The sequence below is a fragment of the Arachis duranensis genome, chromosome 10, assembly GCF_000817695.3.
Source record: "Arachis duranensis cultivar V14167 chromosome 10, aradu.V14167.gnm2.J7QH, whole genome shotgun sequence".
Lineage (NCBI taxonomy): Eukaryota > Viridiplantae > Streptophyta > Magnoliopsida > Fabales > Fabaceae > Arachis > Arachis duranensis.
The window spans coordinates 68,187,362-68,199,518 of NC_029781.3; positions in this window are offsets into that span (position 1 = coordinate 68,187,362).

Consider the following 12,157-nt stretch of genomic DNA (forward strand, 5'->3'; position numbering starts at 1 on the left):
CCAAGGGAGAGAGATTCTTCATGCGTATGCACAAGCCTGTGCGTATGCACAAGTGAAAAAAATGGCTAATGTGCGTACGCACAAGTCTGGACACGTGTTTCATTTAAAATGTCACATGATTCGCAAATTAGAGGTCTTTTTGGCCCATGTCTAAAGCCTTGAAGCCATATGGAAGCTCATTATTAGGGGGAACACACACGCATAGGCATACACCATTTTTACATTTTTTTTCTTATATTTTAGGAGGATTCTAGAGAGAAGCTCCAACATCTCTCTAGAATGCCTTAGATTTTACTAAATTTTCTCAATAGTTTTAGATTTTAACTTTGTTTAATTGTAGTTTTGATACTTAATTTTATATTCTTGCACCCTAATTCTCTTAGAATTTAGTGGTAGTTACTTTGTTTTGTTTTACTAGTTATTAAATCTTTGAATTTTGAATTTTCAATAATGAAATTTATGTTTTGAGTTTTATATATGCTTGTTTAGTTTGTTATTATTGATTTCTTGTCTTGGTTAGCTATAGTTTTATTAATTATTGCAAATTATCATGTTTTTCTATTATGCATTTCAAGTGTTTGATAAAATGTCTTTTTTAGTCATAGAGTAGAATTTTGCACTTTTGGCTTGGGATTGAGGACTTAGGTGACTTTGAGTCATTGATATCCAATATTGATTGGTGATTTAAGGTTGTTAGTTGATTTGATTTTTATAGCGTCTTTCACTAAGATAATTAGTGAGTTGGCTACGATTTGTAGATTGAGATCAATTATGTCCACTTGACTTTTCTCAAAGTGTAGAGGTTGACTAAGTGGGATTAACTCTTCATAATTATCATGTTTGTGGTCAATGACTAGGATAGGGAACCTTGAATCTCAACCTTTGACAAGGCCCTTTTTGCCATTTGAATTTTCTTTTCTTTGATTAATTGCTTTGGGTTTAATTTTCTTTTCTTTATTATCTTGTCTTTTAAATTCTTGTTTATTGTTATCAACCCCCGATTTCTATAGCCAATGATGTGCACAACTCACTTTATTTTCGTGAGAGAACGACCCGGGATTTAAAACTCACAGTTATTTATTTTGATTTGTGGCAATCTTAATTATTTAAATTTTGATTAGGGTCATTTATTGGTTTGAAATTATATTTGAAACATCATTTTTTTTTTTGAAAAATTCTAAACCAACGCTGAGTCTTCATCATTCTGCATAAGCAAAAAAGAAAGAGGACCAGAATTTAAGGAGTTTCATCATCAAAACACTACCCATATAGCAAAGCAAACTTGAGGAATCATCAAACATCTGAATGCTATATACAGATACTTAAAGCTCTATATTTTTCAGATTGCGACTTTTGGGATGCTAAAAAATCGAGGAGAATCTTGGATTTGGAATAGTATATTACAAGGGAGGGAGCTTTCGAAGAACAAAGCAAAATGGATCATAGGTCAAGGAAGGAACATCAGAATATAGAAGGACAACTAGATATATAGCATCAACCACCCACTAAATAAGGATAGGAATGAAGACCAAAGAGTGGAGGAGCTGATCCTACTATCAAGAGAGTGGGACAAACCAAAGATTGAAAAAGTTTTTCCCCAGTCATCACTGAAAAGATCATCCGAACGCCAATCAGCAAAATAGTGAAGCAGGACATGACCGTATATATAAGATGAAAACTACACAATCAAGACCAGGCATCACATCGCAAAGAAAGAAGAAGAAAAAAAGGCGTAACGGACAACCCCTCAACAAGCTCCGCATTAAAAGATATTTAGATAGGAATATGGAATATAAAAACTTCTCAAAAGATTAAGATGTTTATGTGAAAAGTTACTCACAATATATTTTCGGTTAAAACCAACTTAATAAAAAAGAAGATAACTACTTGTAATCTTTGTCCTATTTGTTTATAGGAGAAAGAGACAATTAAGCATGCACTACTACTATACAACTGGATAAGAGTTGTATGGTTTGCCTCACAAATATAGTGCACACCAAATAAAGAGCACGTCAAATCGATAGAATTATGGTTACAAGAGATGTTCAGAAAATACAATCAAGGAAACAAATCAGAAGCGATCCAGAATTGAAGTAAAATTAATATCATATTGTGGGTAATTTGAAAAGTGAGGAACGAGAAAGTCTATAAAAATTCAGAACCTAATCCAGAGTCAACCATCAACTATATTAGAGTACTTAAATTAGGCTATCTCAATTTAGCAAAAGAGAGCAACAATTAAATCAAAGAACAAATCAAAGAAAGCACAGTACCTATCATATGGAGAGCACCTCTTCCAACTGGCTCAAATTAAATACTGATGTAACCTTTCTCAACAGATTAAATTCTAGAATAGTAACAACTATCATCAGGTATTGTAATGAATCACTTAGGGGAGGGACTACAGCTGTGATTCATACAAATTCTAATCTCACTACAAAAGCAATTGCAATTAGAGAAGCAATCATTCTAGTAGAAAATCTCAACATTGAAAATGTAATAATTGAATCAGATTGTCACTAATTTGTTTAAATTCTCAAATAAAAAAAGAACTTGTGGGAAGTGGATCCAATTATTCAAGACATAAGAACAATCCAGAAGAGACTCTCGAACTGTAAATTTCTCTGGATTCCTCAAGAGGAGAATGAGATAGCTCACAATCTCGCTATTCTAAAGTTAAAAATCAACTTGTATAGCAATTAGCCAACATGTCCACCCATTCAGATTGCATAAATAATCAGAAAGAAAAAATTGGGTATACCTCTCCATCTCCAGAAACAATGACCGTGGTTCTGACGACAACCGACATTGTAACCTTTGCCGGCTGCAGCTCTATATGCATCTTTCTCTTCATTCAATCTGCCGTCACCAAGAAGGGAAATTTCTATCTTCAACCTTACAGTGTTATTCAATCCAGTGTAGTAGCAGTTCCTTTCATAATCGTGTCTGACTACTGCGAAGAACTCCTTTCAAGGAATCTCTTATTAGATTAAATCTCCATCAAATCTTCAAGTGCCCATGTACAATGTTAATAGATTTTAAATTAAAAAAAAAACATTACAGAAGAAGAAACACGTTTTAGAATAGTCAGAGTGGGTAGAGATAAAAATTGTTATTTTGGTGTCTGATTGAATTTTGGTTCAGGTGAATTTCTTGGCCTGGTTCCATCCCAAAAAAAATCAAATATATAGATTTTCAAAATAAAAACTCAACCCGTTTGAAAAGGTTCATTAGACTAAATTGGAACAATTGGTTTAATTAATTTGAATTAAATTATTAAAAAGTTGTTAAAATTATTTTTAAAAAGGAAAAAATAATGAAAAGTATTTAAACGGATTAAATAAGTCAATCCGTTAAATTTACGGGTTAATCAAGTTGGGCCATCAAACATCTCATTTTTGTAAAAATATTTTCTATTTTTATTAATAATAAAGATGTTCTTAAAATATTTTAAAATATGAAAAAAATACTCAATGTTTAAATATATATTCTCCAAATGTACTTTGGATATTAAATTTTAATGCAATCATAATTAGAAAAATTGAGGCTTTCTTATACTAACAATTTAGTGATTTTATCTTAAGTATTTTTTTATTATTTTTTATCAATGTTGTTAAAAAAGATAACAAATTTTTAAAAATTGAATTTTGGTTCGATTTTTTATATATACTTTTTAAATAATTATACAAATATTCCTATAATATTTTAGAACAAAAGTATATAAAAAATAATATTCTTTTTAATTTGTCAATACTGTTATTTTATATTTTTTTTTTCAAGTGGATGCTAAGAATTTTTTTCCTCTTAATATCCTATTTCTTTATTCCAAGCCACCTTAATAGTTGAGATTGAGCCTTATGTCACGGCCTTGGACGCACTCTAACGCTACCGTGCCAGCACTCGGACTTACTCAACCTCTTGAGCTAAGACCAAGTCAGCCTAACCCTCAATACTTAGTAAGAAAGCTAAGAACACAAGAGAACACAAGAGAAAGGAAGCTTTGGTGGAAGAACACTTTATTACTCAAGTGTTTGTTACAAATGATTCACACCCTCACTAACTCTTACCTCCTATTTATAGCCATCCACCTCCTCAATGGATGGTTAGGATTAAATCTAATCAATGGTCTAGATTAATCATCTAGAACCTTATTTATAAATATCTATCCTACCACTACTTTCTAAATACTTCTAGATTGTTCCATACAACTCTTCATACTTTTATATCAATCCACACTCTTCTAGAATATTCTATGATCTTCTAGAGTCTTCTAGAACCTTATAGGTATTCCAGGAACTTCTAGGATATTCTAGAACGTTTCAGAACCATCTAGAGTATTCTCAAACACTCTAGAAAACTATACAAACACTGTTAAATCTAACCTTCTAAAAATTTACCGTGACATTCTCCCCCACCTAATGCGCAGACGTCCTCGTCGCGTTCTGTTCATGATAGCGCTCTAGGTGTTCTTGGAATTGCCACAGATCTTTACGAGCTTCCCAACTAGCTTCAGTTATCGGAAGTCCTTTCCACTTGATCAAGTATTGGATACTTGGTGGTACTCCTCTTCGTCGCACGACGCGATTAGCTGAGATCTCTTCGATTTCTTTATCAAAGGATCTAATCACCACAGGCAGAGCACGACTCGAATCACCTCTACTCGGTTCATCTTGGTCTTCGTGATATGGTTTAAGCATACTCACATGGAAGACCGGGTGGATCTTCATAGAGGGAGGGAGTTGTACTTTGTAAGAAACTTCCCCAACATGTCCAATGATCTCAAATGGCCCTTCGTATTTACGGATTAAGCCTTTATGAACCTTGTGAAAGGCTTTGAATTGTTGTGGAAGAAGTTTGATCATTACCTTGTCTCCCACTTGATAGCTTGCATGCCTCCTCTTTTTATCTGCCCATTTCTTCATCCTCTTTGCAACTTTGTCGAGGTAAGAACGAGTGACATCTACTTGTTCTTCCCAAGACTTAATCATATGATAAGCTCCAGGGCTCTTCCCTGAGTAAGGGGAAGGAAGAGAGTGAGGTGTAAGCGGTTGTTGTCCAGTCACAATCTCGAACGGACTCTTCCCTGTAGACTCACTCCTTTGCAAATTATATGAGAACTGAGCAATGTCGAGGAGTTTTGTCCAATCTTTCTGATTAGCGCTTGCAAAATGCCTCAAGTAACACTCGAGTAAGGCATTCACTCTCTCAGTCTGCCCATCGGTTTGAGGATGGAAGCTTGTTGAAAAATGAATCTCCGACCCAAGGAGTTTGAACAGCTCTGTCCATAGTCGTCTTGTGAAGCGTGGATCTCGATCACTAATGATGCTCTTAGGCAATCCCCAATATTTCACCACATTCTTGAAGAATAGTCGTGCTGCCTCCTCTGTAGTGCAGTCAGTAGGGGCGGGTATAAAGGTAGCATACTTCAAAAATCGGTCCACTACCACGAGAATAGATCCAAACCCCTCAGACTTCGGTAAGGCAAAAATGAAATCTAGAGAGACACTTTCCCACGGTCGCTCTGATGGAGGCAGAGGTTCCAACCACCCGCTTGGTGTCTTATTTTCAATCTTATCTTATTGGCACACAAGACAAGTCTTCACATAGCTCTCTACTTCATCTCTCATTTGAGGCCAATAATAAGAAGATTCAATGAGTGCCAAGGTCCTTCGCTGACCTTGGTGACCAGCCCACTTGGTGTCGTGGCATTCTCTCACTAATTTTCTTCTTAGATTTTCCCATTTAAGGACGTCTAGTCTTCTCCCTTTAGTGTAGAGAAGGTCATTTTCTAGCCAAAATCTTTTGGTCTTACCTTCTCTAGCCAACTCCACCAACTTCTTGGCTAATGGATCGTGATGCAACCCTTCCTTGATGGTGTGTACAATATCTCCTTCAACCATAGAAATGGCCGCCAATTCAGCCTTGCGACTCAGCGCATCTGCTACCACATTAGTCTTGCCTGACTTGTATTCAAACTCAAAATCAAACTCAGCCAAGAAGTCCTGCCACCTAGCTTGTTTGGGGCTCAACTTCTTTTGAGTTTGGAAGTAACTTGTAGCCACATTGTCTGTCTTGACGATAAAGTGTGAACCAAGCAAGTAGTGATGCCAAGTTCTCAAACAATGCACTACCGCGGTCATCTCCTTCTCTTGGACTGTGTATCGCCTCTCTGTATCATTCAACTTGCGACTCTCAAAGGCAATCGGATGTCCTTCTTGCATTAAAACCCCTCCAATGGCATAGTCAGAAGCATCAGTGTGGACTTCAAATACCTTTGAGTAGTCGGGTAGTGCTAGTACTGGACCTTCTGTGATAACAGCCTTCAACTCATCAAAGGCCTTTTGACACTCCTTTGACCATTCCCAAGTGTGATTCTTCTTGAGAAGATCAGTTAATGGTGCAGCCTTGGCGGAGTATCCCTTGATAAACCTCTGATAGTAATTGACCAACCCAAGGAATGACCTCAATTCAGATACCTTGTTTGGCGGCTCCCACTCTTTGATAGCCTTCACCTTTCCTTGATCCATGCAGAGAGTTCCACTTTTAATGATGTGTCCCAAGAAGTGGACTTCGTCCCTTGCAAAGGAACACTTTTCCTTCTTCACATATAGGTTATTCTCTTGCAAGATCTTGAATACAGTTCGTAAGTGTTCTACATGTTCCTCCAAAGTATTGCTATAGACAACAATGTCATCCAAGTAGACCACTACAAACTGATCAAGGTAAGGTCGAAAGATCTCGTTCATCAAGGTACAGAAGGTCGCAGGAGCATTGGTCAAGCCAAAAGGCATTACCAACCACTCATACGATCCATACCTCGTGACACACGTGGTCTTAGGCTCATCACCATCAGCAATTCTCACTTGGTGATATCCTGACCTTAAATCTAGCTTTGAGAACCACTTGGCTCTACCAAGTTGATCAAACAAATCGGCTATCAAAGGAATGGGGTATTTTTTCTTGATGGTTACCTTGTTTAGTGCTCGATAGTCGATGCATAGTCTCAATGAACCATCATGCTACTTTTGGAACAAGACGGGTGCGCCATAAGGTGCCTTCGATGGACGGGTGAATCCAGCATCTAGCAAATTCTTGAGTTGCTTCTTCAACTCTTCAAGTTCTGGCGGTGCCATCCTATAAGGTGTTGAGGCGGGCGGCTTTGCTCCTGACTCTAATTCAATCTTGTAGTCCACCTTCCTCCTAGGTGGTAGTTGTTTTGGCAACTCGGGAGGCATCACATCCTTATTTTCTTCAAGGACTTCCTTGATTTTGGGAGGAACATCTTCTCTTTCAGATGTTGACTCCTCTTGTAATAGAGCCAAATATGTAATCTCTCCCTTCTTGAACCCTTTCTTGAGTTGCATAGCAAATAGTATCGGTGGTCCTCCAACTTTAGAGACTGTAGGGACCATGCATGGAGACCCTTTCTCCATGACACATACTACGTCGTAGTATGGCATAGGTATTATATTTTCCTTCCTTTGCAAATCGAGCCCGATGACTATTTTAAAATCATCCATGGGTGCTACTGAGAAATCTACAAGGCCCTTCCAAGAATCAAGAGTCATCTCAACCCCTTTTGCTACTCCCTTAAGGGGTTCACCCTTGGTGTTCACGGGTTTGAACCAACCATTCTTTTCGGTGATCTTCAACCCAAACCTCTTTGCTTCATCTGAAGTTGTGTGTAGCACCAGTGTCGATCATAGCCATGACAGGTTTTTCATTGATAAAGGCTTTGACATACATCAAGCATTTCTTTTCTGCAGTGCTTGCCTCTTTGCCCTTCACAGCATTTATGTGTTGGATGGATCCAACACACTCAGTTACTTGAGTTTGGGCCTCTCGTTCCTCGGCGATAGATGCCAGAGTCCCTAACTTGGGACAGTCCTTCATTTGATGTGGTCCCTTGCACACGAAGCATCCTCCTTTAGGTACGAAAGCCTTCTTCTTTTCCTCGTCCTCTTTCTTTGAAGAGTATTTTCCTTCCTTCTTGGTTGAGAAACTCTTCCCCTTGTCTCCCCCACTTTTAGTAGAACTAGGCTTGGAAGAAGACTTGGGTTTAGAGTCTCCCCTATGATACTCAGTGAGTGATTCGGCCACCACGATGGCCTCATCGACATCCTTAACATTCCTTCTTTGTAGTTCTTGCTTTGCCCAAGGTTGGAGTCCATCAATGAAGAAGAACAATGCATCCTCTGATGCTAAGTTGGGGATTTGAAGTGTGAGAGTAGTAAACTCCTTTACATAGTCACTAATCGTACTCTTGTGCTTCATCTCCCTCAACTTCTTCCTTGCTTCATAAACCCCATTCTCAGGAAAGAATTGTCTTTTCAACTCCCTTTTGAAATCTTCCCATATGGTTATGTTGCAAGTACCCTTCTCCATATCTACGCTCTTTCTCCTCCACCATAAAGTAGCATTATCAGAAAGATAGAGAGCTGCAGTACGTACCTTTATTGCTTCTTCGACCACCCCTTGGCCTTCAAAGTACCTTTCCATTTGCCATAGGAAGTTCTCCACCTCTCGAGTGTCCCTCACGCCCTTGAACTCCTTTGGCTCTGGGAGATCAATCTTTGTCATCTCCCTTATAATGGTTGGTCGAGATTTTGCCTCCTCAAACCAAACTCGAACTTCCTCAAATAGCTTCAAGGAATTCTCAAGCTTCTCTTCGATTTGGAGCATGCTTTCTTTGAAAGCATCTAATTCTCCCAACACGTGAGCCTCAAGGGTCTCCTTGTCATGTTCTATCCTTTGGAAGCGCTCATCCATAGAGGATAGAACATTTTCTAACATAGAAACTCTTTCTTCTAAGAAGTTAGAGTCCTTACCTCTAGGCTCACTTGAAGAACGGATCTTCTTGCCTCCCCATTGAGAAGGAATAGCATCCCTTCCCCTTTGAGACTCAACATGCTCCATGGTGATATTAGAAACCATTCCCACAAACCACTTGTACTCCCTCTCGAACCTTACTCTGATACCAAGTTGTCACGGCCTTGGACACACTCCAACGCTACCGTGCCGACACTCGGACTTACTCAACCTCTTAAGCTAAGACCAAATCAGCCTAACCCTCAATACTTAGCAAGAAAGCTAAGAACACAAGAGAACACAAGAGAAATGAAGCTTTGGTGGAAGAACACTTTATTACTCAAGTGTTTGTTACAAATGATTCACACCCTCACACTAACTCTTCCCTCCTATTTATAGCCATCCACCTCCTCAATGGATGGTTAGGATTAAATCTAATCAATGGTCTAGATTAATCATCTAGAACCTTCTTTATAAATATCTATCCTACCACTATTTTCTAAATACTTCTAAATTGTTCCATACAACTCTTCATACTTTTATATCAATCCACACTCTTCTAGAATATTCTATGATCTTCTAGAGTCTTCTAGAACCTTATAGGGTATTCCAGGAATTTCTAAGACATTCTAGAACATTTCAGAACCATATAGAGTATTCTCAAACACTCCAAAAAACTATACAAACACTCTTAAATCTAACCTTCTAAAAATTTACCGTGACACTTAGGTTTAGTTTGATAAAATTTTTTAAAAAGATGTTTGTATTTTTGTATTTGATAAATTAAAAAATTTATATATTTATACTTACAATTTTTAAAAATTAGAGGTATTTTTAAAGAACCTAAAAAAAGTTTTTTAAAGTTAATTTAATAAATTGTACTTATTAAAATTAAAAAATCTAATAAATATCATTTATGAATTACAATTTAAATTTAATTCTTATAGTAAGGTATGTCTAAAATGAGCACAACAATTATGTGTTTATTGAATGTGTCACATTTATATAGACTATTAGATTTTATTAGATAAAAAGCAAAGGTTAATATAAAAGAAGAATATTAATGGACTCTGATGAATACAGAATATCGTAGTACATAAATAAATATTTGAGTAAAGTATTATTTTTGTCCCCAATATTTGGGGTTAGTTTCAAAATTGTCCCTAACGTTTGAATAATCCTATTTAAGTCCCTAATGTTTCAAAATTGACTCAATATTGTCCTGCCGTTAGGAATCTGTTAACGGAATTGATGGCGGGACAAAATTAAAACGATTTTAAAACGTTAGGGACTTAAATAGGACGAATACGTTGACGACAAAAATGATACATAAAAATAAATTTTAATTTTATCTGTCAATAATATCAATTTTTTACGGTACATAGTTATTCAATTATTTTTGAATCACATCTAAGTAAATTAAACTTAATCACATTAATTTTATTTTTTTTATAATTTTACTCTAAAAAATGTTTACTCATCATAAAATATTTGTAGAATGACTAGTACATAAACTTGTGGGGAAAAATGACACATACAATAAAGTAATGTGATTCTAGTCATTTTACAAACATTTCATGATGAGTAAAAATCTTTAAGAATAAAATTATAGAAAACATAAATTTATTTAAAATAAAAGTAATGTGATTAAATGTAATTTACTTAAATGTGATTAAAAAATAATTGAATAACTATATGTACGGTAGAAGATTGATATTGGTGGAGGATAAAATTAAAATTTATTTCTATGTATCATTTTTGTCCCGAATGTTTTCGTCATATTTAAATCCCTAACGTTTCAAAATCGTCTCAATTTTGTCCCGCCGTCAATTCTGTTAAAAGATTTCTAACGTCAGGACAACATTGAGTCAATTTTGAAACGTTAGGTACTTAAATAGGATGATTCAAACGTTAGGGACAACTTTGAGACTTACTCCAAACGTTGGGGACAAAAATAATACTTTACTCTAAATACTTTAAATGACAACAGAATCTTTTATTCTTAAATAACTAAATATAAATATATAAATACAAAATATATGAATATTTTTTATAGTTTAAAATTAATTATTATGCAAAAATTTTTTATAATATTAAAATGATATTTTAAACTGTAATATAAAAATAGAAAATAATTAAATTCTGATTTTAAATTAATTAATAAATAATTAGATTATTATATCCAATACTTATTAACTAACTATTTTTGTTAAAAATATTATTATACGAAAATAATATTAAAATAATATTTTAAACTGTAATATAAAAATATAAAATAATTAAATTTTATTTTATATTACTTGATAAATAATTTAATTATTATATTCAATACTTATTAACTAACTACTTTTGATAAAAATATTATTATATAATATAATTTTTTATCAAATATTTTTCAAAAAAGAGTTTATTTAAAATATTATATATAATACATGAAAATATTTTTTATTTTTTTAGAAAAACTGAACAAATAATATATATCAACTACATTTATATTATGTCTTTGGTGTTAAAAATCTGAGATATCATGTCTTGGAAATGGCGTGCTGATCTTCGGTTGATCTTGAGAGATGCAAATACAGTAGTAGACATCATGGCAAAGACCGCAATGAGGACCCTTTCTCCCAAATGGAACTTCTGTTGCCTTGGAAGGAATTTGAGAGTAGTATTCAACGAGACTGCCTTTCTTAAGCAGTTTCTTGTTTTTTTCTCGTTCTTGGTTTTTTTATTTTCTTTTAAGTCACCAAAAAAAAGATCCGATAGGTGGCATGTTAGTTCAGCTTATAAGTTGCGTGTTAGCCACGTATCGCATGGAAAATGGATGCCAATGCAACATATGACCTGTGCATTGAATGTTTTTTCTGTTATCTGAAAGTTCTGCTTATAAATATGAAGTTCGTTACTATTTTATCTTATGGTGAAAAAAATGTTTTAGTGTGTTGATAGTGTAATGAAGGGTAATACAAATATATTGATGTATTATAACTGTGAAATTATATAAAATACACATGAGGGTATGAATTTATGTGTAAGAATTTGTTTTTTTTATTATTCCACACGTTATATAAAGCTACAATATAGTCTTTATCAAATAATAAAAAATAATATTTTAAAAAAGATAAGTAATATTTTGTACAAAAATGTCATTATCGTATTTGACGGACTAATTAATACAATTTAATATTATATCCATCACTAAGAAGCAAATATGCAACAGATGTTTCATATTCATAAACAAACTCAAATACAAGAGACAAAGATTAAGTTGTATATATGTTGAGTTTCAACATATATTCTAATTATTTATTAATTATAATATTTATAAATTATAATGATATAATGTATATTA